Raw genomic sequence first — 23,833 nt, forward strand, 5'->3', positions numbered from 1 at the left:
GAATGGTAACAGATGAGAATTGCCTTCTGAATCCAAATGATGAAGTGTCTAAGCTTGCACAGGGTTATCTACAATTATCAGAAGTTATCATGTGAGTTCTAAATAAAATACTTATTTCTAATGCTCTTAATAACCTCAGAGGAGTTAACCCAGATTAGAGTAAAGGAACATATAGGAGGCAAAGTGATCTAAGTTATGTATAGGCAGCTACCTAATCTAAATTTTATTATCATCACTAAAATCTGTTACTCTTCACTTTGCCTGACTTGTGAGATAGATGATCTTCACTGCCCACATTATTTGTATCCCTGCTAAAATTTCACCTTAAAATTAACTGGGTGATAGTAGATGTTAGTTAAATAAGTGAATGAACAGGTTGCCCATTGGAGTGAATCACAACATAAAAAATGAAGTTTCATAGGAAATAACAGAAAGGGAGACAGAACATGAAGACTCCTAACTCTGGGAAATGAACTAGGGGTGGTGGAAGGGGAGGAGGGCAGGGGGTGGGGGTGAATGGGTGACGGGCACTGAGGGGGGCACTTGACGGAATGAGCACTGGGTGTTATTCTGTATGTTGGCAAATTGAACACCAATAAAAAATAAATTTATTATTAAAAAATGAAGTTTCAGAGAATATAGAACTTGTTATTGAGAGTGCCACAACATTTTTGCCAAAACATAAATAATCCAAAGTAATTTTCATGTCATTAGAATCAAACTTTAATTGTTAAAAAAGTAGAAGTTAAAGGTCAATAACAGAATAAGAAAACACAACCTTAAATATGTTTGTGAATGCGAAGTGTTTGCATTTTAGTTATACTTCTTTTAACAAAACAATTTGCTCACCTGTGAATTTCTTTATTCCTTTTAGCAGTTTATGCAGATCAACCATCCCATGGAAGCTAAAAAATAAGCCACAATTCAGACAGACACAATTGTGCACTGATTGAGAAATATTGTTAAGTAGAGCAAAAGAATTAATTTTTTATGATTTGTTGTTGAATACACACATGCAGATAAGCATGAAATGGAAAACTATACTCTAGGGATCCCTGGGTGGCGCAGCGGTTTAGCCCTTGCTTTTGGCCCAGGGTGTGATCCTGGAGACCCGGTGATCGAATCCCACGTCGGGCTCCCTGTGCATGGAGCCTGCTTCTCCCTCTGCCTGTGTCTCTGCTTCTCTCTCTCTCTGTGTGACTATCATAAATAAATAAAAATTAAAAAAAGAAAAAAAAAGGAAAACTATCCTCTAAAAACGTTAACTTTAGTTTCATTATTTATTCTCTACTTTCTTTTAATATCCCAACTCTACACACCATGTAACATCTCTCTCCTCAGGCTTGTTCTCTTCACTTTATACCACCTACTATACCAGATCCCTGGAACAAGAGCAAGTGGAATTTTAAGTCTAGCAATTTCCCAATTTAACACTCTCCAGTCAGACACTGCCAGGTTAGCTTAGTTTATTACATTTTTTCTAGTAGATATGTTCATTGCATGCTCAAAGATTGCGAGTGCCTTTAAATGAAAAGAATGTATGTATTCCTTATCCCACCTAGACATTCTAGTCCAATAAGTAGCATAATGTTTTGCACATGGTAATATTAAACATTTTAAACAGTGAAATGGAACATGTTAGAATGACAGAATTAGCTTTTATCGGTATATTTTTCCAGGATTGCAGATGCAGTGTATTTTAGGGCAATGCCTCCAACTTACAAATTATGCATATTATAGCATTTCTCTGAAGAGTTTTGATCAGGAATGGATGCTGTATTTTGTCAAATGCTTCTCTGCATCTAATGAGAGGATCATATGGTTCTTGGTTTTTCTCTTGCTGATATGATGAATTACATTGATTGTTTTACGAGTGTTGAACCAGCCTTGTGTCCCGGGGATAAATCCTACTTGGTCATGGTGAATAATTTTTTTAATGTGTTGTTGGATCCTATTGGCTAGTATCTTGTTGAGAATTTTTGCATCCAATGTTCATCAGGGATATTGGTCTGTAATTCTCCTTTTTGGTGGGGTCTTTGTCTGGTTTTGGAATTAAGGTGATGCTGGCCTCATGAACGAATTTGGAAGTACTCCATCTCTTTCTATCTTTCCAAACAGCTTTAGTAGAATAGGTATGATTTCTTCTTTAAACGTTTGATAGAATTCCCCCAGGAAGACATCTGGCCCTGGACTCTTGTGACTTGGGAGGTTTTTGATGACTGCTTCAATTTCCTCCCTGGTTATTGGCCTGTTCAGGTTTTCTATTTCTTCCTGCTCCAGTTTTGGTAGTTTGTGGCTTTCCAGGAATGCGTCCATTTCTTCTAGATTGCCTAATTTATTGGCGTATAGCTGTTCATAATATGTTTTTAAAATCGTTTGTATTTCCTTGGTGTTGGTAGTGATCTCTCCTTTCTCATTCATGATTTTATTAATTTGAGTCTTCTCTCTCTCCTTTTTAATAAGGCTGGCTAATGGTTTATCTTTCTTATTAATTCTTTCAAAGAACGAACTCCTGGTCCTGTTGATCTGTTCCACAGTTCTTTTGGTCTCAATTTCATTGAGTTCTGCTCGAATTTTAATTAATTCTCTTCTTCTGCTGGGCATGGGGTCCATTTGCTATTTTTTCTCTAGCTCCTTTAGGTGTAAGGTGACCTTTTGTATTTGAGTTCTTTCCAGTTTTTGAATGGATGCTTGTATTGCGATGTATTTCCCCCTCAGGACTGCTTTTGCTGCATCCCAAAGATTTTGAATGGTTGTATCGTCATTCTCATTAGTTTCCATGAATCTTTTTAATTCTTCCTTAATTTCCTGGTTGACCTTTTCATCTTTTAACAAGATAGTCCTTAACCTCCATGTGTTTGAGGTCCTTCCAAACTTCTTGTTGTGATTTAGTTCTAATTTCAAGGCATTATGGTCTGAGAATATACAGGGGACTATCCCGCTCTTTTGGTATTGGTTCAGACCTGATTTGTGACCCAGTATGTGGTCTATTCTGGAGAAAGTTCCATGTGCACTTGAGAAGAATGTGTATTCAGTTGAGTTTGGATATAAAGTTCTGTAGATATCTGTGAAATCCATCTGGTCCAGTGTATCATTTAAAGTTCTCGTTTCTTTGGAGATGTTGTGCTTAGAAGACCTATCGAGGGTAGAAAGAGCTAGATTGAAGTCCCCAAGTATAAGTTATTATTATCTAAGTATTTCTTTTTTTTTTATCTAAGTATTTCTTCAGTTTGGTTATTAATTGGTTTAAATATTTGTCAGCTCCCACGTTCGGGGCATATATATTGAGGATTGTTAAGTCCTCTTGTTGGATAGATCCTTTGAGTATGATATAGTGTCCCTCTTCATCTCTCACTATAGTCTTCAGGGTAAATTTTAGTTTATCTGATATAAGGATGGCTACCCCTGCCTTCTTTTGAGGACCATTTGCAGTCAAATGCTCTACCACTGAGCTATACCCCCTTTTGAGGACCATTTGAATGGTAAATGGTTCTCCAACCTTTTATTTTCAGGTTGTAGGTGTCCTTCTGTCTAAAATGAGTCTCTTGTAGACAGCAAATAGATGGGTCCTGCTTTTTTATCCAGTCTGAAACCCTGCGCCTTCTGATGGGGTCATTAAGCCCGTTCACGTTCAGAGTTACTATTGACAGATATGAGTTTAGTGTCATCATGATATATATTCAGTCCTTGTTTTTGTGGATTGTTCCACTGAACTTCTTCTTAAAGGGGAATTTTAAGAGTCCCCCTTAAAATTTCTTGCAGAGCTGGTTTGGAGCTCTGCAAGAGCTCCACATATTCTTTCAGTTCCTGCCTGTCTTGGAAGCTCTTTATCTCTCCTTCCATTTTGAATGAGAGCCTTGCTGCATAAAGTATTCTTGGTTGCATGTTCTTCTCATTTAGGACCCTGAATATATCCTGCCAGCCCTTTCTGGTCTGCCAGTTCTCAGTGGAGAGGTCTGCTGTTACCCTAATACTCCTCCCCATAAAAGTCAGGGACTTTTTGTCTCTTGCTGCTTTAAGGATCTTCTCTTTATCTTTGGAATTTGCAAGCTTAACTATTAGATGTGGAGGTGTTGAAAGGTTTTTATTGATTTTAGGGGCGGGGATCTCTCTATTTCCTGGATCTGAATGCCTGTTTCCCTTCCCAGATTTGGAAAGTTTTCAGCTAGGATTTGTTCAAATACATATTCTGGCCCTCTGTCCCTTTCGGCGCCCTCAGGAACCCCAATTAAACATAGGTTTTTCTTCCTCAGGCTGTTGTTTATTTCCCTTAATCTGTCTTCATGGTCTCTTGTCTGTCTCTTTTTTCCTCAGTTTCCCTCTTTGCCATCAACTTGTCTTCTATGTCACTCACTCGTTCTTCCACCTCATTAACCCTCGTCGTTAGGACTTCTAGTTTGGATTGCATCTCATTCAATTGATTTTTAATTTCTGCCTGATTGGATCTAAATTCTGCAGTCATTAAGTCTCTTGAGTCCTTTATGCTTTTTTCTAGAGCCACCAGTAGCTTTATAATAGTGCTTCTGAATTGGCTTTCTGACATTGAATTGTAATCCAAATTTTGTAACTCTGTGGGAGAGAGGACTGTTTCTGATTCTTTCTTTTGAGGTGAGGTTTTCCTTCTAGTCATTTTGCTCAGTGCAGAGTGGCGAAAAATAAGTTGTATTGGGAAAAGGAGAAAAAGAGAGAGAGAGAAGGAAATAAAAGAGAAAAAGAAATAAGAGAAAGAAGAAAAAAAAGTAAAAACGAAGAAAAGGAGAAAGAGAAAGGTGAAAAAAAAGGGGGTGGGGGAAGCAATCAGAAATTAAAAAGAAAGAAAAAAAAAGAAAAAAAGAAAAAAACAAAAACCACGGGGGAGTATCTTCTGATTCTGTCTACTTTAAGTCCCTTGACTTCCCCTGGACCTGGTCCGTCTCGCTGGTCTTCTGGGGGAGGGGCCTGCTGTGCTGATTTTCAGGTGTTAGCACTTGGGGGAGCTCCTCTGCCCCCTGCCTGGTGCAGGGCTCAGTGGGGGTTGTTTACCCCGTGAGGCCCAGGAGGAACAGCCACAGTGGCGGTGGCAGCTCTGGAAACCTGGATTCAGCCCCGGCAGTAACTCCGGGGCTCTCCGTCTGCAGGGCCTGGAGGCTCCGGGGCGGGGCCGCTGATCTGCTCAGTTCCAGGCAGGAGCGTCCTCGCTGTCCTGGGCCCTCCCGGCCTCTGCCTGTCCCGGGGGAGGCCGGATCCTGGGCTGTGTCCCGGCGCCCTGTGCTCCGGGGCCTGCGCTGTTCGATTCGCGCTCCCGGCCGCGCAGCCCCCTCCGCAGAGCCGCCGGAGCCCCTCCAAGCTGCTCCGGTCCCGCCATGGGCGCTGCAGCCCTTAGGGAGCTCGGCGCACTCTCCTGCGCGCGCCGCAGGTGCCAGTTAGTGTCCCAGGGAGCCCGAGGGCATCCCCGCCCTCCTGGGTCCTGTTCTAACTCCCTGTGAGCCCCTATCCACCCGGGAAGGTTGGTGCAGCTCCTGCTTCTCCCGGACGGGGCTCTCCTGTCCTGGGACACTCGCCCCGGCCTCAGCCCGGCTCCTTGCGGGGCCCCTCCCCCTGGAGGCCTTTTGTTTATTTCTTTTTCCCGGTCTTCCAACCTTGATAGAAGCGCGAACTCTTCTCACTGTAGCATTCCAGCTGTTCTCTCTTTAAATCTCAGGCCGAATTCGTAGATTTTCAGGATGATTTGAAGGTTATCTAGGTAATTTGTTGGGGACAGGTGACTTGGGGACCCTACTCTTCCGCCATCTTGCCCCTCCTCCCTGTTTGTATATTTTTTTATTGGAGTTTGATTTGTTAACATATAGTATAACACCCAGTGCTCAGTCAAGTGCCCCCCTCAGTGCCCATCACCCAGTCACCCCAACCCCCTGCCCACCTCCCCTTCCACTACCCCTTGTTCATTTCACAGTTAGGAGTCTCTCACGTTCTGTCACCCTCTCTGATATTCCCACTCATTTTCTCTCCTTTTCCCTGTAATCCCTTTCACTATTTTTTATATTCCCCGAATGTATGAAATCATATGTTTGTCCTTCTCTGATGGACTTACTTCACTCAGCATAATACCCTCCAGTGCCCTTCTTCTTTTGAAGTAGTTTCCAGTATACCTTCTCCATACATTTAAATAAATATATAAATTTAAGAGAGAGAGACAGAGAGAGAGACAGCGAGCAGAGGGAGAGTGAGAAGCAGACTCCCTGCAGAACAGGGACCCTGAGATCATGTGAGCCAAAGACAAATTCTTAACTGACTGGGCCACCCAGGCACCTCCTCGCCATACATTTATTTAGCAGATTTGCACCTTGGGGGCTCTTGCTATATGTATAGCACAATGTCATTTTACATAAAATATCCAGTTAACTATCAGTTAATACCTACTAATTACTTTAACTGGAAAGTCGTTGTTGAAAGCCTTGAATAGTGTTGCTAAACACATTATGTAATTAATTTCATTTCTTGTTCATTCAACAAGTATTTATATAGTATCAAATATCTGCATACCTGTGCTAGGCACTGGGATACAATAGTGAGCAACACAGAAATGGCTCCTGTCCTCAGAGAGCCTTCATTTATTACTTATTTCACTGTGTTTAAGTAAGAAGAAACCTTTGAAATTTCTTTCAGCTTCTCTATCAGGACGGACCTTCAGAAATCTCTTTCAGTTTTTTATTCTAAGATATCAAGGAAAATTTGTGCTGATTTCCTAGGAACAACTGCAAAGGTATATTAGCTAATCATGTATATGATGGGAATCACTGAGGGAAGCAGAGTACTGTTTATTTGATCTGCGTGTGTAAATACTTATTTTTGCTTCATGTGTAACATAATATGCTCTAGCCTGAGGATCAAACCCAATAGCTTCTCACCTCTCAATTTATATGTATATAAATATATATACACACATATATATAAAATGTATAAAATATTTTGTATATGTTTATATAAAGTATAAACATATATATATGTTTAATTGAAGCTCGATTTGCCAACATATAGTAGAATACCCAATGCTTATCCTGTCAAATGCCCTCCTCAGTGCCCAGCACCCAGTCACCCCATCCCCCTGCCTGCCTCCCCTTCCATTACCCCTTGTTCGTTTCCCAGAGTTAGGAGTCTCTCATGTTTTGTCACTCTAATTTTTCCCACTCATTTTCCCTCCTTTCCCCTATAATTCTTTTCACTATTTCTTATATTGCCCATATGAGTGAAACTGTATAATGATTGTCCTTCTCCAACTGATTTACTTCACTCAGCATAATATCCTCCAGTTCCATCCATGTCGAAGCAAATGGTGGGTATTCGTCCTTTCTAAAGGCTGAGTATATATAGACCACATCTTCTTTCTTCTTTATCTATTCATCTGTTGAAGGACATTGTGGCTCCTTCCACAGTTTGGCTATTGTGGACATTGCTGCTATAAACATTGGGGTGCAAGAGTCCCAGCATTTCACTGCATCTGTATTTTTGGGGGCAAATCCCCAGTAGTGCAATTGCTGGGTTGTAGGGTAGCTTTGTTTTTAACTCTTTGAGGAACCTCCACACAGTTTTCCAGAGTGGCTGTACCAGTTCACATTCCCACCAACAGAGCAAGAGGGTTCCCCTTTCTCCACATCCTCTCCAACATTTGATGTTTCCTGTCTTGTTAATTTTCACCATTCTCATGGGTGTGAAGTGGTTTCTCATTGTGGTTTTGATTTATATTTTCCTGATGGCAAGTGACGCACAGCATTTTCCCAACCTGTAGGCTGTCTTTTAGTTTTGTTGACAGTTTCTTTTGCTGTGCAGAAGCTTTTTATCTTGATGAAGTCCCAATAGTTCATTTTTGCTTTTGTTTCCTTTGCCTTCATAGATGTATCTTGCAAGAAGTTGCTATAGCCAAGTTCAAAAAGGGTATTGCCTGTGTTCTCCTCTAGGATTTTGATGGATTCTTGTCTCACATTTAGATCTTTCATCCATTCTGAGTTTATCTTTGTGTATGGTATAAGAGAATGGTCTAGTTTCATTCTTCTGCATGTGGCTGTCCAATTTTTCCCAGCACCATTTATTGAAGAGACTGTCCTTTTTCCAGTGGATGGTCTTTCCTGCTTTGTTGAATATTAGTTGACCATAGAATTGAGGGCCCACTTCTGGGTTCTCTATTCTGTTCCATTGAACTATATGTCTGTTTTTTTTTTTTTTTTTGCCAGTACCACACTGTCTTGATAATCACAGCTTTGTAATACAGCTTGAAATCCAGCATTGTGATGTCCCCGGCTTTAGTTTTCTTTTTCAACATCCCCCTGGCTATTCAAGCTCTTTTCTAATTCCACACAAATCTTAAGATGATTTGTTCCAACTCTCTGAAGAAAGTCCATGGCATTTTGATAGGGATTGCCTTGAACATGTAAATTGCCCTGGGTAGCATTGACATTTTCACAGTATTCTTCTAATCCATGCTCATGGATTATTTATTTTATTTATTATTATTTTTCCATCTCTTTGTGTCTTCCTCAATTTCTTTCAGAAATGTTCTGTAGTTTTTAGGGTATAGATCCTTCACCTCTTTGGTTAGGTTTATTCCTAGGTATCTTATGCTTTTGGGTGCAATTGTAAATGGGATTGACTCCTTAATTTCTCTCCTTCAGTCTCATTATATTAGTGTATATCATATCTCAATTTTTAATTGGAGATCTCAGTCTGGATATTTATTTATTTATTAATAAATAGGGTATTATTTATTAGGTATTTATTTATTTAGATTATTTTATTTGTTCATGAGAGACACACACAGAGAGAGGTAAAGACATAGGCAGAGGGAGAAGTAGGCTCCCTTCAGGGAGGCTGATGTGGGACTCAAACTCAGGACTACTGGGATCATGACCTGAGCCAAAGGGAGATGCTCAACAACTGAACCACCCAGGTGCCCCATGGATTTTAGTTATTTAATTGTTTTTCAGAAAAAAATAGTTTGATCAATTTGTTGACTAGGGTAATGTCTCAAAACTTTTTATTTTTTTTACTATTCTCAAGTATTTATTTTCTCTTCTTTTTGCAAACTTCAATAAAATGATAGGTAAGGAATAAAAACTATGATCACTCACAAAAGATTGCAACAATATAGGAGAGGAGATATCAATGAACAAGAAATTTCAGTAATATTTAGAAATTAGAAAGCAAGTAAAGTAGTGATAACTAAATTAGTACAGCTGAAGAAAGGAAATTATAACCTGAAAAGCATATGAGGGGATAGAAATGAAAAGTCATAGTTGAAAAGCAAATCCTTTCTGGAGGAATGCATTTCATTTCAGGTCTCAGAATTCTTACAGTAATTTTTCAGTGACATTGAATAGCATACAGGAAATAACCAAACACATAGGGAAACAAGGACACTGTAAGTGAAAATCAGAAGAAACAACAGAGAGTAAAGAAAACCCCCCAAACAATTCATTAACTGGAATTATGACACCAAGATTATAAGATAACTATGTAAATTTGAAAATATCTGCAAAAAATAAAAAATAGGCTATTAGATTTGAAAGAGAACTAAGTCGAGTTCCTAGAAATTGAGAATAAAACACAAAGGAATGCAAGGCAAAATGCAAAAAAGGAATACAAACAATAGAAATACAAGAAATAAAATCAAGAGGTAAATAGCTAGATGCAATAGCAAATTAGACTAACTAGAGTTAGTGTACTAGAAGTCAAGTCAGGCAAAACCCTCCAGAATGATGCACAGGAAAAAAATATAGAAAATACTGAAGAGGGGTTAAGTGTCATGGAAGATGGAGGAAAAAGGTTTAATATACATTTAGCTGGAGTTCCAGGGGGAAAAAAGACTATGGGATAGAGACGATACTGGAAGAGATAGTGGCTGAGAATTTTCCAGATCTTATGAGTGATCCCAATTCTCAGACTCAGAAGTTCCAAAGAATCCCAAGGAGAATAAATGGAAAAAAATCCATTCCTATCTTCCATATTGTAGTGAAACTTTTAAACTAAAGATAATTTTTTTTAAAAGAAAAAGATTATTTTCCAAAGATCAGTAGATTCACAGCTGACTTCTCATCAGCAATGTTATAAAGCAGAATATAGTGGAATGATATCTTCAATGAGCTAAAAGAGCATAACTGTCCATCTAGAATTCTAAACCCAGAGAAAATATATTTCAAAAGTAAGGGTAAAATAAAGATGTTATTTTTTTTAAAGATTCATTTATTTATTTATGATAGACAGAGAGAGAGAGAGAGAGAGAGAGAGAGAGAGAGGCAGAGACACAGGCAGAGGGAGAAGCAGGCTCCATGCAGGGAGCCTGACGTGGGACTCGATCCCGGGACTCCAGGATTGCGCCCTGGGCCAAAGGCAGGCGCCAAACCGCTGAGCCACCCAGGGATCCCCAATAAAGATGTTTTTATGCCAAAATGCCTTCCATATCATTATTTGTTACTAGCAGATCCTAAATATGGAAGTTACATCAAGCAAAGTTATCTCAAATGAAAGGTCTGAAGTAAAAAAATAAATAAATAAAAAAGGATTAATAGCAAAGAAAAGGCAAAAGTGGATAAATCTGAACGAATACTGGCCTCATAAAACATTGTTACTAATAATATTTTGCTGAGTTAAAAGAATATAAGTTAGTATTAAAATATATGAAACAATATTAATGTAGGGAAGGGGAAATGGAGTTAAAATGTTCCTTCTTTTAAGGATTTATTTATTTGAGAGAGAGAGAGCATGTGCATGATTGGGGGGAGTGACAGAGAGAAAGGGAGAAGCAGACTCCCCAATAAGCAGGTAGCCCGGTAAGGGGCTGATTTTAGGACAAGAGATCATGACCTGAGCCAAAGGTAAATGCTTAACTGAACTGAGCCACTCAGGTGCCCCTGGAGTTAAAATGTTCTTAGGTCCTGTACTATTTTTTTTTTTTTTAATTTTTTTTAAATTTTATTTATTTATGATAGGCACACAGTGAGAGAGAGAGAAGCAGAGACATAGGCAGAGGGAGAAGCAGGCTCCATGCACCGGGAGCCCGACGTGGGATTCGATCCCGGGTCTCCAGGATCGCGCCCCGGGCCAAAGGCAGGCGCCAAACCGCTGCGCCACCCAGGGATCCCAGGTCCTGTACTATTTAGGAGGAAATGAATTTGGAGGGGCTCTAATATGCAAGTTTATATGATTTTCCTTAGCAAGGCTCAGCAATAGAAGTGAAGATTTGAATGACTGAGGTGATCAAATGTTGCAAATTTTTATAGAGCAGGTGAGAACAGAGAGTAGTTGGACAGTAAAAGAAGTTAAAAGATAGTTATGTATTGAAAGAAAATGTAGAAATGCGGGGATTATTTTTGATGAATATGAAGAGTATATTTCTTGGTAATCAGAGTAAGAAAATTGTAAGTCTATTAAAAAAAAGATTTTATTTATTTGAGAGAGAGAGAAAGCAAGCGAAAAAGAGTAAGCAATCATGGGGAGGGACAAGCAGACTCTGCATCCAGTGCAGAGCCCAAAATGGGCTCCATCTCAGGACCCTGATATCATGATCTGAGCCAAAACCAGGAGTTGGATGCTCAACAGACTCAGCCCCCCAGGTGCCCCTAGAAGGCTCTTTTTAAATGTATATATAATATACGTATGAAATCTTTGCACCCAATGTGGGGCTCGAACTAACAACCCTGAGATCAAGCAGTTGCCTGTCCTTTTGACTGAGCCAGCCAGGTACTCCTAGAAAGCTATTTTAAAGAGAAGGTAAAACCTGTGGCTTAAAGTTCCTAAGGTAGACCAGGAAGGAATAATGTAAGCCAGTGCCAAAACATGGGGAGAAGGGATCAGAAGTTGGTTATCACAAAAGTATAGAGGAACTGTTGGCTCACAACCTTGAAAGCTACCTGGATGAAGTCTAAAACTGGCCCCCATAAACAGTGATCAAGAAAGACCAAAGGAACAGGCAGACCAATCCAGATTGGTAGACAGCAGATATATTAAGCAAAGGAGCTTACATACAACACTTTTCCTGGGTGGCCACAAGATGAGTAGATCTTTGCATCTACCCTCTGGTATCTTAAAAGTTCATATAGAGGCCTTAACCAGGTTCAGTCATGTATACTGTCCAGATGGCTTCAAAACACATTGCTCCTTCAACATTACATACTTGAACATGGCTCCCACTGTAAGAATGGAGGGCAGAGGATACATTCCAGAGACAGAGGAGGGAGTGAGGAGCCTCTGGTTGCCTGGGTCTGGCTAAAGGGTCAACCAGTAGTTACAACCTTTTGATTACCTCCTCCAATAGGAATGTATAGTTGGGTGACAAGACTTTTTTTCTTTTTCAGTTTTTATTTAAATTCCAGTTAGTTAACTTACAGTGTAATATTAGCTTCAGGTATAGAATTTAGTGATTCATCACTTTCATACAACACCCAGTGCTCATCACAACACATGCTTTCCTTAATACCCATCACCTATTTAACCCACCCCCGTTTACCTCTCCTCCAGCAACTCTCAGTTTGTTCTCTAGAGTTAAGAGTCTGTTTTACGGTTTGCCTCTCTTTCTTTTTTTCCCTTCTATGTTCATCTGTTTTGTTTCTTAAATTCCATATATGGAAAAAATCATATGGTATTTGGGTGACAAGACTTTAAAAAGATATTTAAATCATGTACTTAATCTGAAATTAGCAACCTCTTCTCTGAGAGAATAAGTCCTCTTTCAGCTTCTTTCAAGTAAATACTTATCACCTATAACTCACTCTAACACCTGTACCATGCACCATGAGATTAATGAAAATACCCTGAATCATAATATTCTTTTATGTCCAAAGAGTTATAAAGAGTTTAAAAGTCATATTAGCACCCAAGTAGATCTAGTTCCAGAAATTCTCAGACATAAGCTTATAAATCTAAATTTCCCTTAAAAGATCTCTAATATCTATGATGCTCACCATCAGTTGGTAGGTTTTGTGACAAATCTTTAAGTTTCTTATCCGGGAGCTTGATTTTCATGTTTTCTAAAGCGTCTTCCAGGTTACTGACATCAACCTTTCCACCTAAAGAATCAGGAACACAAGAGAAATTTAATGACTTCCCTGAAGGAGAAAATTTCAATAAATCCCTGTGCACCATGGCTAGCAGAATAAATATCACTGGCAACACATTCAAGTGCACAAAGGTAGACAAAATGAAATTAGAATTGTAACCTCTTCCTTAGGCTTGAGGGCAATCTTGCAAAGTACAAATTCATTCTCCAATGAATTATAATGGTAGAACAACAAATTGAAAACTTCTTTCTGGTTAGGTAGGGCATAGATGCCCAATTTAGTTCTTCTAGTCAACTGAAATGCCTTGAATAACTGCCAATTCTTCACTTCACATTTTCTATGTAGGCCCAGATTTATTTATTTTTATTTTTATTTTTTTAAATTAATTTTTATTGGTGTTCAATTTACCAACATACAGAAAAACACCCAGTGCTCATCCCGTCAAGTATCCGCCTCAGTGCCCGTCACCCATTCCCCTCCAACACCCGCCCTCCTCCCCTTCCACCACCCCTAGTTCGTTTCCCAGAGTTAGGAGTCTTTATGTTCTGTCTCCCTTCCTGATATTTCCCAACATTTCTTTTCCCTTCCTTTATATTCCCTTTCACTATTATTTATATTCCCCAAATGAATGAGAACATACACTGTTTGTCCTTCTCCGATTGACTTATTTCACTCAGCATAATACCCTCCAGTTCCATCCACATTGAAGCAAATGGTGGGTATTTGTCATTTCTAATTGCTGAGTAATATTCCATTGTATACATAAACCACATCTTCTTTATCCATTCATCTTTCGATGGACACCGAGGCTCCTTCCACAGTTTGGCTATTGTGGACATTGCTGCTAGAAACATCGGGGTGCAGGTGTCCCGGCATTTCATTGCATCTGAATCTTTGGGGTAAAACCCCAACAGTGCAATTGCTGGGTCATAGGGCAGGTCTATTTTTAACTCTTTGAGGAACCTCCACACAGTTTTCCAGAGTGGCTGCATCACAGTTCACATTCCCACCAACAGTGTAAGAGGGTTCCCTTTTCTCCGCATCCTCTCCAACATTTGTTGTTTCCTGCCTTGTTAATTTTCCCCATTCTCACTGGTGTGAGGTGGTATCTCATTGTGGTTTTGATTTGTATTTCCCTGATGGCAAGTGATGCAGAGCATTTTCTCATGTGCATGTTGGCCATGTCCATGTCTTCCTCTGAGATTTCTCTTCATGTCTTTTGCCCATTTCATGATTGGATTGTTTGTTTCTTTGCTGTTGAGTTTAATAAGTCCTTTATAGATCTTGGAAACTAGTCCTTTATCTGATACGTCATTTGCAAATATCTTCTCCCATTCTGTAGGTTGTCGTTTAGTTCTGTTGACTGTATCCTTTGCTGTGCAAAAGCTTCTTATCTTGATGAAGTCCCAATAGTTCATTTTTGCTTTTGTTTCTTTTGCCTTTGTGGATGTATCTTGCAAGAAGTTACTGTGGCCGAGTTCAAAAAGGGTGTTGCCTGTGTTCTCTTCTATGATTTTGATGGACTCTTGTCTCACATTTAGATCTCTCATCCATTTTGAGTTTATCTTTGTGTATGGTGAAAGAGAGTGTAGACCCAGATTTAAATCTGCTCTTAAACTAAATTTGACAAAAACCATACTTACTAAGCAGCAAAATGAAAGATTTTGAGCAAGGCTATATTCAAAATAGCAAAATTAGTTCAGATGAGAGGTAATAAGATCCACAAGAGAAAAGCTAAATGATAATACAAATATGAGGCAGGGGAATCTTATTTATCTTTCTTTTTATCATGTTACTTACCTTTGAAAGATTTCACATCATCTAGCAATCTATTTTTATATACATTTCCATAATCTGTAAGAAAAGGCACAATTGACATCACAGATAAAGTAATATAGAGATTTAAAGAGACAGAACAAATGTATCATTTCACAAAGATACTTTTAAATGATTTGCCTTAGAGATAACTTTGATTTTACCCTTCAGTGTATCTGAAACCACAGAATGGGGGATCCCTGGGTGGCGCAGTGGTTTGGCGCCTGCCTTTGGCCCAGGGCGCGATCCTGGAGACCTGGGATCGAATCCCACGTCGGGCTCCCGGTGCATGGAGCCTGCTTCTCCCTCTGCCTGTGTCTCTGCCTCTCTCTCTCTCTCTCTGTGACTATCGTAAATAAATAATTAAAAAAAAAATCTGAAACCACAGAATGGGGAAAATTCTCTGAGTGCTGTGTGTGATGGAGGGCAAAGCCAATAATTGATGGCAAATAGCAAAATGGAATATGAACCCATATTTCTTTTACTTTCTTTGACTTTTCCTTCTTTCTCTTACTCCTTTCTACTCCCTCTACTTTTAGTTTTGAAGGTGAAAACAATATAGTTGAAAATTTTACATCCAAAGGCAGGATTCAAGAAAATAGAGTTGCTGATTCCCAAAGAAAGAACTAAATTACACTTTCCAAAGGAAAAACAAAGCCATGCTAACATTCCTTAGACATTCATTTTGTTGTTGTCTTAAAGGATATGTTATAAATATAGTTTTTTTAAAAAGTTGTATTAAACACACAGGACCAACCTCCCTTGAAAGCTCTAGTAGTATTTGAAATGTTAACTATCACCTTGAAGATTTTTCACCAGTTCCAGGTATTCTTTAGGTGTGAATTCTATCCCAATGCCTTCCAGAATATTTTTCACATCTTTGATATTAACTTTTTCTCCTTTAAAAAAGAGAAATGGCAAGTACAGTTGACAATTTTAAGAATTATCTAATTATTCAAAAAGATGAAACAAAATTGCCCATGTTTACACATCACCATTCCTGGCTGCTAGATAAAAGACAAAGATATAGCAAGACCTGCTATAGGGGGAAAGGCAGGCAGAGAATTAGAACATATTTCCTTGACCCTAGGGAAAGATGCACTTTCATAACATTGGATAAGAAGGTGTAATTCTCAGTAAACTGGGGATTTACGTAATTGTCTTATAAATTAGAATGTAAAGGTTAACCTAATATTGCTCTCTGTTTTTCCTAAAATCATTAGATTATTTGGCCAATATCCTAATTTTTACTTTAATTATTATTCTAATGATCTAGATCAAGGATTAGCAAAATCTTTTCTGTAAAGAGCCAGACAGTAAATGTTTTAGAATTTGCAGGATATATTTCCTCTGTTCTAGCTACTAAACTCTGGTATTTTAGCAGAAGGCAGCCATTAATAATACATAGATGAAGAATATGACTGTGTTCCAATAAAACTTTATTTATAAAAGAGGCAGAGGACTAGATTTGTTGTGTGACCAGTAGTTTGTTTATCCTTGATATAGATTTTCAGTTTTTTCAGTGGTGAAGACCAGAAGCATTATTACTGATAAGTATTTTAGAGGATATAGAACTTGCTATGGAGAAATGAGAAAATTTTAAAATCCAGATAACCCAAAGACTGACACAATTAGACACAAGACTTGTAACAACACCCTTGTAACAACCATCTAGGTAAGAAATAAAACACAGATAACACTCTGAGGGTCTCTCATACTCTTTTCCAATCCTTATCCACAATCTTTCTCTAGAGTTTATTACTATCATTTTTGGACACTGATTTCTTGCTTTTCTCTATACACTTCTCACAACTATCTTAAGAAAACAAGTTATTGTTTCTGGAAGAACCTGCACATTATTAGGGTTATGGAACACTACACATTATTTATGATAGCATTTTTATAGAGGCAAATGAAGCAAAATGAAAGACTATGTTGTTATTATGTAGGTAATAGGACTATGACTTTTAAATTTTTATTTTTTTTTAGAACTATGATTTTTTTAAAAGAAGAATAGGCAATATAAAATTCAGGATAGTGTTATCTCAAAAAGTGGGGATACATGGTAAAGGGATAGGGAAACAACCATGTGTTGATGCAATGATATTGGAAATATTCTAGTCACTTTGTTGAAGTGGAGTCATGGAATTATGTGTTCACTGAAAAGACAAGATAGGAAAATGTCATTAAAGAATTAGAATTTTAATCTTTATGATAACTTTTAACTTGCCTGTAACTGCTGTCACATCACTCACCACTTTTTTCAGAGAAACATTTCCAACAGCTGTAATACAAAATAAAAAATTTGGACAATGACACCAATCAGGAAAAATGTGATATAGGGTCCAATGAAAATCCATATATTCTATTAAATAATTTGTGTTCACCTTAAATTTATATTTCCTTGTTTGAGTGCTTGATTCTTTATTAATAAGAAGAACAATGGCATTTGGCCCATGTCCCTTGAACACAGGCTCTGACTATGACAAATGTATTATATTTCTAGTTCTTGTTTTCTTTTAAGCACAGCCAAAGATGGTATCTATAGAAGTCAGTTTATTTTGTTTTGTTTGTTTTTGGTGAACCTTACATCTAACACAGATAAGGAAGGGTCTTCACATCTTCCAGCTATTTGCAATAAGCTTTTCTCAAGTATTTCAACTCCTGAATCTATCTTAAAATGGTGGTGACATGTACTTGTTGGATATTTGAGGAAATAATTAATGATCTTCTACTAGTTCCTATTATGGATATTTTTCTCTCAAGTATTCCAGGCTTTCTTGATTAGACATGCATTTATTTCCCCCACTGCTCCCATGTTGTTTCTCTCTACCATTCTCTGGCATGATAACAGCTGTGAATACCTTCTCAGCAGTAATCATCGTTGAGTAGGATTAATTGGTAACACCGTTACATCGTTGGTAATACCTTTTATATTGAAAAAATAGGAGAAGAAGAGTTGCATAAGTGTCTGACTCTTGATTTTGGCTCAGGTCTTGATCTCAGGGTCATGAGACTGAGTCTCGCATCAGGCTCTGTGCTGGGAGCACTGCTTGAGATTCTCTTTCACTCTCTCCTTCTGCCCCTCCCCCCCTGGCTACTCTCTTGTTCTAATTTCAGATGAATACAAATGAAAAAAGACAGGATTTCTTTTTATTGAAGGCCAAGTTCTTCTCCATGACTCTTAAAAATATCTTAAACTCCTCAAACCAATCTAGTTTTAGAAATTCTTTTTTTTATTTTTTAAAGATTTTATTTGTTTATTCATGAGAGACACACAAAGAGGCAGAGACACAGGCAGAAGGAGAAGCAGGCTCCTTGCAGGGAGCCCGATGTGGGACTTGATCCCAGGTCTCCAGGATCACACCCTGGGCTGCAGGTGGCGCTAAACCGCTGCACCACTGGGGCTGCCCTAGTTTTAGAAATTCTTATACATGGATCCCAAGATTCTAAGTTCTCTAAAAGGCAAAATAATTGTTTACAATGCTCACCATCCATAGGTTGATGTACTACACTTTTAAATTCTTTATTTTTGAGCTTGATCCCCATGTTCCTCAGAAGTGTGTTCAGGTTATTGACATCGATCTTTCCTCCTTAGAAAGGGATGGAGATGTAAGAAAAAACCAGTTAAGACACAATATGAACAAATAATTCTTGTGCTGATGAGTTAATTCAATTCTCAATAGGCCTGGCTGCTGGTTAGAATGTTAACTGGAATTACCTTATTGGAAAGTGGTTTGGTAGTAACTATTATGGTTCTTTGAAATGTTTATAACTTTTAGCCCACTAATTCCATTTATGGGAATGCAGAAAAGGCTATGCCAAAGGGGAGAGGGAAATGTTCATTATAATCTTACTTGTAATAAGGAAAGAAAGAAGGAAAGAAGGAAAGAAAGAAAGAAAGAAAGAAAGAAAGAAAGAAAGAACCCACAATTTAAATTTCTAATGACAAGGTACTGGAAAGTAAACCAATGTATCTTCAATCTACAGAAAGTTACATAACCATAGCTGGTACAAAAGGTGACTACCAGAGGCAAAAAAACTGTTATTTTATAGGATGAAGTTCCATCATGCAATCATTTAACATATGAATTAAAATCATATGCACAGTGAAAATACACATAAAAAGAACAATGTAAATGCATTTGACTCTGACATTCTGTAGTTAGCAAACACATAAATAGAATGAACCTTAGGTGGATAACATCAATTTATTATTCCATCATATGGATTCATTTCCCCTATGTCTATCATATTGTAAGTATCTTAAGTCAATGCGATTCTAGTATTAGATGCAGTTTTTTAATATTATGGCTCTTAGGCAAGTAAACTATATAATTGCTTAACTATAGCAATAACAATGTATTCCATCACTGGAAGAAAAAGTGACTAGTATGTTGGTATCTCTTACAGAGTCTTCCAATGGAATTTCAGAGCACTTTTGACTCAATGAGATTATTACTATTTTAACTATATAGGGTTTCATAATATTAAGAATGGTAATGATTGGATAGCAAGATTATGAGTGATTATTTTATCCTTAATTTATATTTATTGGTCATGTAACACCTTTTATATTGAAAAAATAGAAGAAGAAGGGTGCCTGAGTGGCTCAGTTGCTTAAGTGTCCGACTCTTTTTTTTTTTTTTTAAGATTTTATATATTTATTCATGAGAGAGGCAGAGACACAAGCAGAGGGTAAAGCAGGCCCCATGCAGGGAGCCTGATGTGGGACTCGATCCCGAGTCTCCAGGACCACACCCTGGGCTGAAGGCGGTGCTAAACCGCTGAGCCACCCAGGCTGCCCTAAGTGTCCGACTCTTGATTTCAGCTCAGGTCATGATCTCAGGGTTCCTGAGACTGAGCCTTGCATTGGGCTCTGCATTGGTAATGGAGTCTGCTTAATATTCTCTCTCTCCCTCTCCTTCTGCCCCTCTCCCTGGCTTACTCTCTTGTTCTCTCTCTCTAAAAAAACTAAAAAAGAAAAGAAAGAAAAATAGAAGAAAACTAACAATTCCCAGTTGAGCATTATCATGATTATTTTCAGTACTATGAAGGCTAATAGTCTAATTAGACCTATCCAAAAGTACATAGAAAGATAACTGTGGAGATCCTGAGTACTGATTTTTTTGTCTGACCCTGGAATTAAGCCTACACAGGATAAAAAAAAAAAGATGATAAGATTAATAATATATAGAAGGAATGGCAGAGGAATCATGATCTAGTAACTAGGAAAATAAATACAGAGATTAAAAATCTCAATTTTACATACTTTCTCATTGTTTCTTACTCACCTTTGAATGACTTCAAAGCTGATAGCAATCTATTCTGAAAAACTTTCTTATTATCTGTAAGAAAAGTTCAAGTTCAAATCCACATTATCTTGAGCTTTATAAAACTTTGCCTTATTTTATTCATGTGTTTACCTAAAATTTAGCTATTTACATGTAGGCAAAGACATATATACATATGTGAGAAAAACACCTCTACAGTATATAGGACTTGTTATCAAAAACAAGTTCTGTGGTTTATTTTTAAAATAGATAATCCAAGATCAAATGGATTTTATCAGGCAGAAATATTTTATAATAAGTAGGTAAGATGGCAAAATTAGTATGAATAGACTACTGGGAGAATAACATTTAAAATATAATTTATTATAGAACACTCACCTGTAGAATCTTTCATTTTCAGTGTCATATTTTCCAGATCAACCTTCCCATCAACTCTAAGACAAAGAGCAGTCACAGACCAAAAATGAGACTGTTCCTTCTTTTTTCTCTTCCTATGACATCTGTCCCTCCACTAGAATGTTGATATCATCTTGAATTTTAGTTCTAGACTATTATGTTACATTTTTCATCATACTTACTGAGATATAAGTTTTTTTTTAAGATTTTATTTATTTATTCATGAGAGACAGAGAGAGAGAGAGAGAGAGAGGCAGAGAGAAAAGCAGGCTCCACGCAGGGAGCCCAATGTGGGACTTGATCCTGGGTGTACGGGAACATGATCTGAGCCAAAGGCAGATGCCTGACCGCTGAGCCACTCCGGCATCCTGAGATATAAGTTTTTAAAAGTTCTTTCCTCCACTTTGGTTCATCCCAGTATTTTCTCTTGTATTCATACATATCTTTTTTTATTTTGTGTGTAGTCTGTTTTTTTCTCCTGTTATGTATAAATTTCTCTTTGTTCCTGATGTTATTAAATTTTATAAGGATGTTTAGGCATAGGATGAAAAAATTTTTTTGGAAAAGTTTTGTAATCCAACTTAGCTCTGTGTTCCCTTTCAATATAGGACTACAGGGAAGGATAAGAAGAAATGAAATGATAATATGTGAGTAATTCAGGGAACACATTATATAAAACAAAAACAATAAATTGGGAAGGGGATAAGACAGTCATCTTGAATGAGGATAAAAATCTAATATAAAATTGGATTATGATAAATTAAGGATGCATATTGTAATTTTTACAGTAACCTTTAAAACTTCCAAATTAACAAGAAAAATAAAATATAATCATTCCAAAAGGCAGGCAAGAATGGAAGGAAATAGAATATTGAACATGTGATATAAGTACAGGTATTCAGTAAAAGTAGATTTGAAAACAGATATGTCAGTAATTTCATAATTACTACTAATATTGTAAAAATGTAAATGATTTCAGATTGCTAATTGTTTAGGATTTTTGCATTTACTTATGAGAGAGATTAGCCTGTGATCTTCCTTTTTTTGTATTGTTTTCATCAAAATTTGATATCAAGATTATGATAGTTTCATAAATCAAGCTGGGAAGTGTTCTTTGATTTTGTGTTTTTGAAGAGCTGAGTAACATGGGCATTATTTATTATGCATATACTAGATAAAATTCATCAAGGAAGTGATCTAAGCCTCTAAAACCTAAGAATTAAAAATATCTTAAGTCTAAGGATTCAGAGAGGTTGAATGTAAAAGGATGGATAACTATGGACTATACAAATGGGCTGTAAAATAGTGTAGGAATATTAATGTCAAACAAAATAAACTTTAAGAAAAAGCATTTCTAAGAAAAAAAGAAAAAGCATTTCTAAAGAAATATGTAAAATAGTGTAGGAATATTAATGTCAAACAAAATAAACTTTAAGAAAAAGCATTTGTAAGAAAAAAAGAAAAAGCATTTCTAAAGATAACAAAAAGGTTTAATTCAACATGAAGATGTCATAATTCTAAACTTGTATGCTCCTAATAATATGGCCTCAAAATACATAAAGAAAAATTTAAAATTACATTGAGAAATAGAAAAATCAAAAATTATAGTTGAAGATTTTGATACATATTTGTCAGTAGTTAATAGAATAAGCAGAGAAAAATCTTTATGACTTTAGGAAATTTGAACAATAAATTTAACAAACTTGATTTAATGGACATATAGACAACCCAATAATTTCAGGATATGTATTTCTTCACATAGGGAATATTTAGAAAAAAATGACAATATCCTGTATTATAAAGTCAAATCTCAATAAATTTAAAAGCAATGGCAAAAAACAACCCAAAAATATTAAGTTTTATTTACAATAGCACAATAGAATAAGTCACCTAGGAATAAATCTAACAAAAGAAGCACAAAATTCATACTTCAAACACTACAAAATTTTGTTGACAGCAGTAAGATAAAAAAAAAATCTCTTAGCAAAATAGGAATAGAACTCCTCTAATCTAATAAAAGTTATATATATATATATATATATATACCTTCAGCAAAGTAATACTTAAGGTGAAATATGGAAATACTTCTCTTTGAGATTAGAAATGAGATAAGGATGCCCATTATCATTGCATTTTGACAATATTATACTAGAAATCCTAACTGATGCAGTAAGGCAAGACAAAGACTAAAAGATATAATTATTGAAAAGAGAAAAAGAAAACTGTCTATTATTTGGAAACATGATTATATATGAGAATATTCAGATAATTATAATTTATAAAAGTGAAGACAGGTTGCTGGATACAAGCTCATTACACAAAAATCAATAATTTTTTATGTATCAGCAACAAGCTGAAAAAAGAAAATTTTAAGAAATACTATTTACAATAATATAAAAAATACCTAGGAATAAACCCATTGAATTAAATGTAAAACTTTACATATAAAATTATAAAATAGCCAGTCTAGGGCACTAAGTCACCAGGAAGGTAAAGATGTTGGCATTGCTAATCCAAGCCACTGTTTGGGCTGTGAGCAAGAGGAAGCTGACAACCCGCCCAGTCTGCCCTCACCCTGACACTCTCAGCAGTAAAGAACTTCTTAAAAAGAAGCTTAAATTTTTACACTTCAAACTGAGGGTTGTAATAGCTTTTCTTATAGTCTAGAATATACAAAGACAAAAGTATATTCGGATGGAGAAGTTGTTTAAGATGGAGTCAGAATGTTCATTGAAAAGAAAGAACAGGGATCCCTGGGTGGCACAGCGGTTTAGCGCCTGCCTTTGGCCCGGGGCGTGATCCTGGAGACCCGGGATCGAATCCCACATCGGGCTCCCAGTGTTGGAGCCTGCTTCTCCCTCTGCCTATGTCTCTGCCCCTCTCTCTCTCTTTGTGTGACTATCATAAATAAATAAAAATTAAAAAAAAAAGAATTAAAAAAAAAAAAGAAAAGAAAGAACAGTTAACACTTTAAGGAACAGAATTGGACTAGGTTGAAGACAACTTATCCCAAGTTTGTGTTCAATAACCCAAACATGAAAGAAACTTGTGACTGTGGAAAAAACTTTAATATTTGAAACCTCAGAACTAGTCTGGATGTAAGCTCCAGGAGGTTTGTGGAAGCCTTCAGGCTTACTGAAGAAATCATGTGACTGTTATGTGCTGAAGGTTTGTAATGTATGGCTGCCTTATGAGGAAAATACAGTGATGCATTTTGAAAATGAAGCCACTGTTAGATTTGAGAAATGACGTTTGTATTCTTTTTAGGGGAGAGAAAATAAGAAATCGCTTTTGGGGGGTTAT

The 23,833-nt window shown here is 37.1% G+C and overlaps 2 long non-coding RNA genes and 1 pseudogene across 2 annotated transcripts; 1 reads left to right on the forward strand and 2 right to left on the reverse strand.

The window, feature by feature from the left end:
* Nucleotides 1-658: 658 nt before the first annotated feature.
* Nucleotides 659-14,880, reverse strand: LOC112920594 (uncharacterized). Its single transcript, XR_003235099.1, has 3 exons — nt 14,826-14,880; nt 12,930-13,034; nt 659-905 (listed from the first exon to the last, which is right to left on the reverse strand). It is a non-coding gene; the product is annotated as an uncharacterized lncRNA (long non-coding RNA).
* Nucleotides 14,881-18,331: 3,451 nt separating this feature from the next.
* On the reverse strand, nt 18,332-20,193 carry LOC112920624 (uncharacterized). Its single transcript, XR_003235106.2, has 2 exons — nt 20,135-20,193; nt 18,332-18,433 (listed from the first exon to the last, which is right to left on the reverse strand). It is a non-coding gene; the product is annotated as an uncharacterized lncRNA (long non-coding RNA).
* Nucleotides 20,194-23,026: 2,833 nt separating this feature from the next.
* On the forward strand, nt 23,027-23,304 carry LOC112920639 (iron-sulfur cluster assembly 1 homolog, mitochondrial pseudogene; annotated as a pseudogene).
* Nucleotides 23,305-23,833: the final 529 nt, after the last annotated feature.

This window comes from Vulpes vulpes, chromosome 2, assembly GCF_048418805.1.
Source record: "Vulpes vulpes isolate BD-2025 chromosome 2, VulVul3, whole genome shotgun sequence".
NCBI lineage: Eukaryota > Metazoa > Chordata > Mammalia > Carnivora > Canidae > Vulpes > Vulpes vulpes.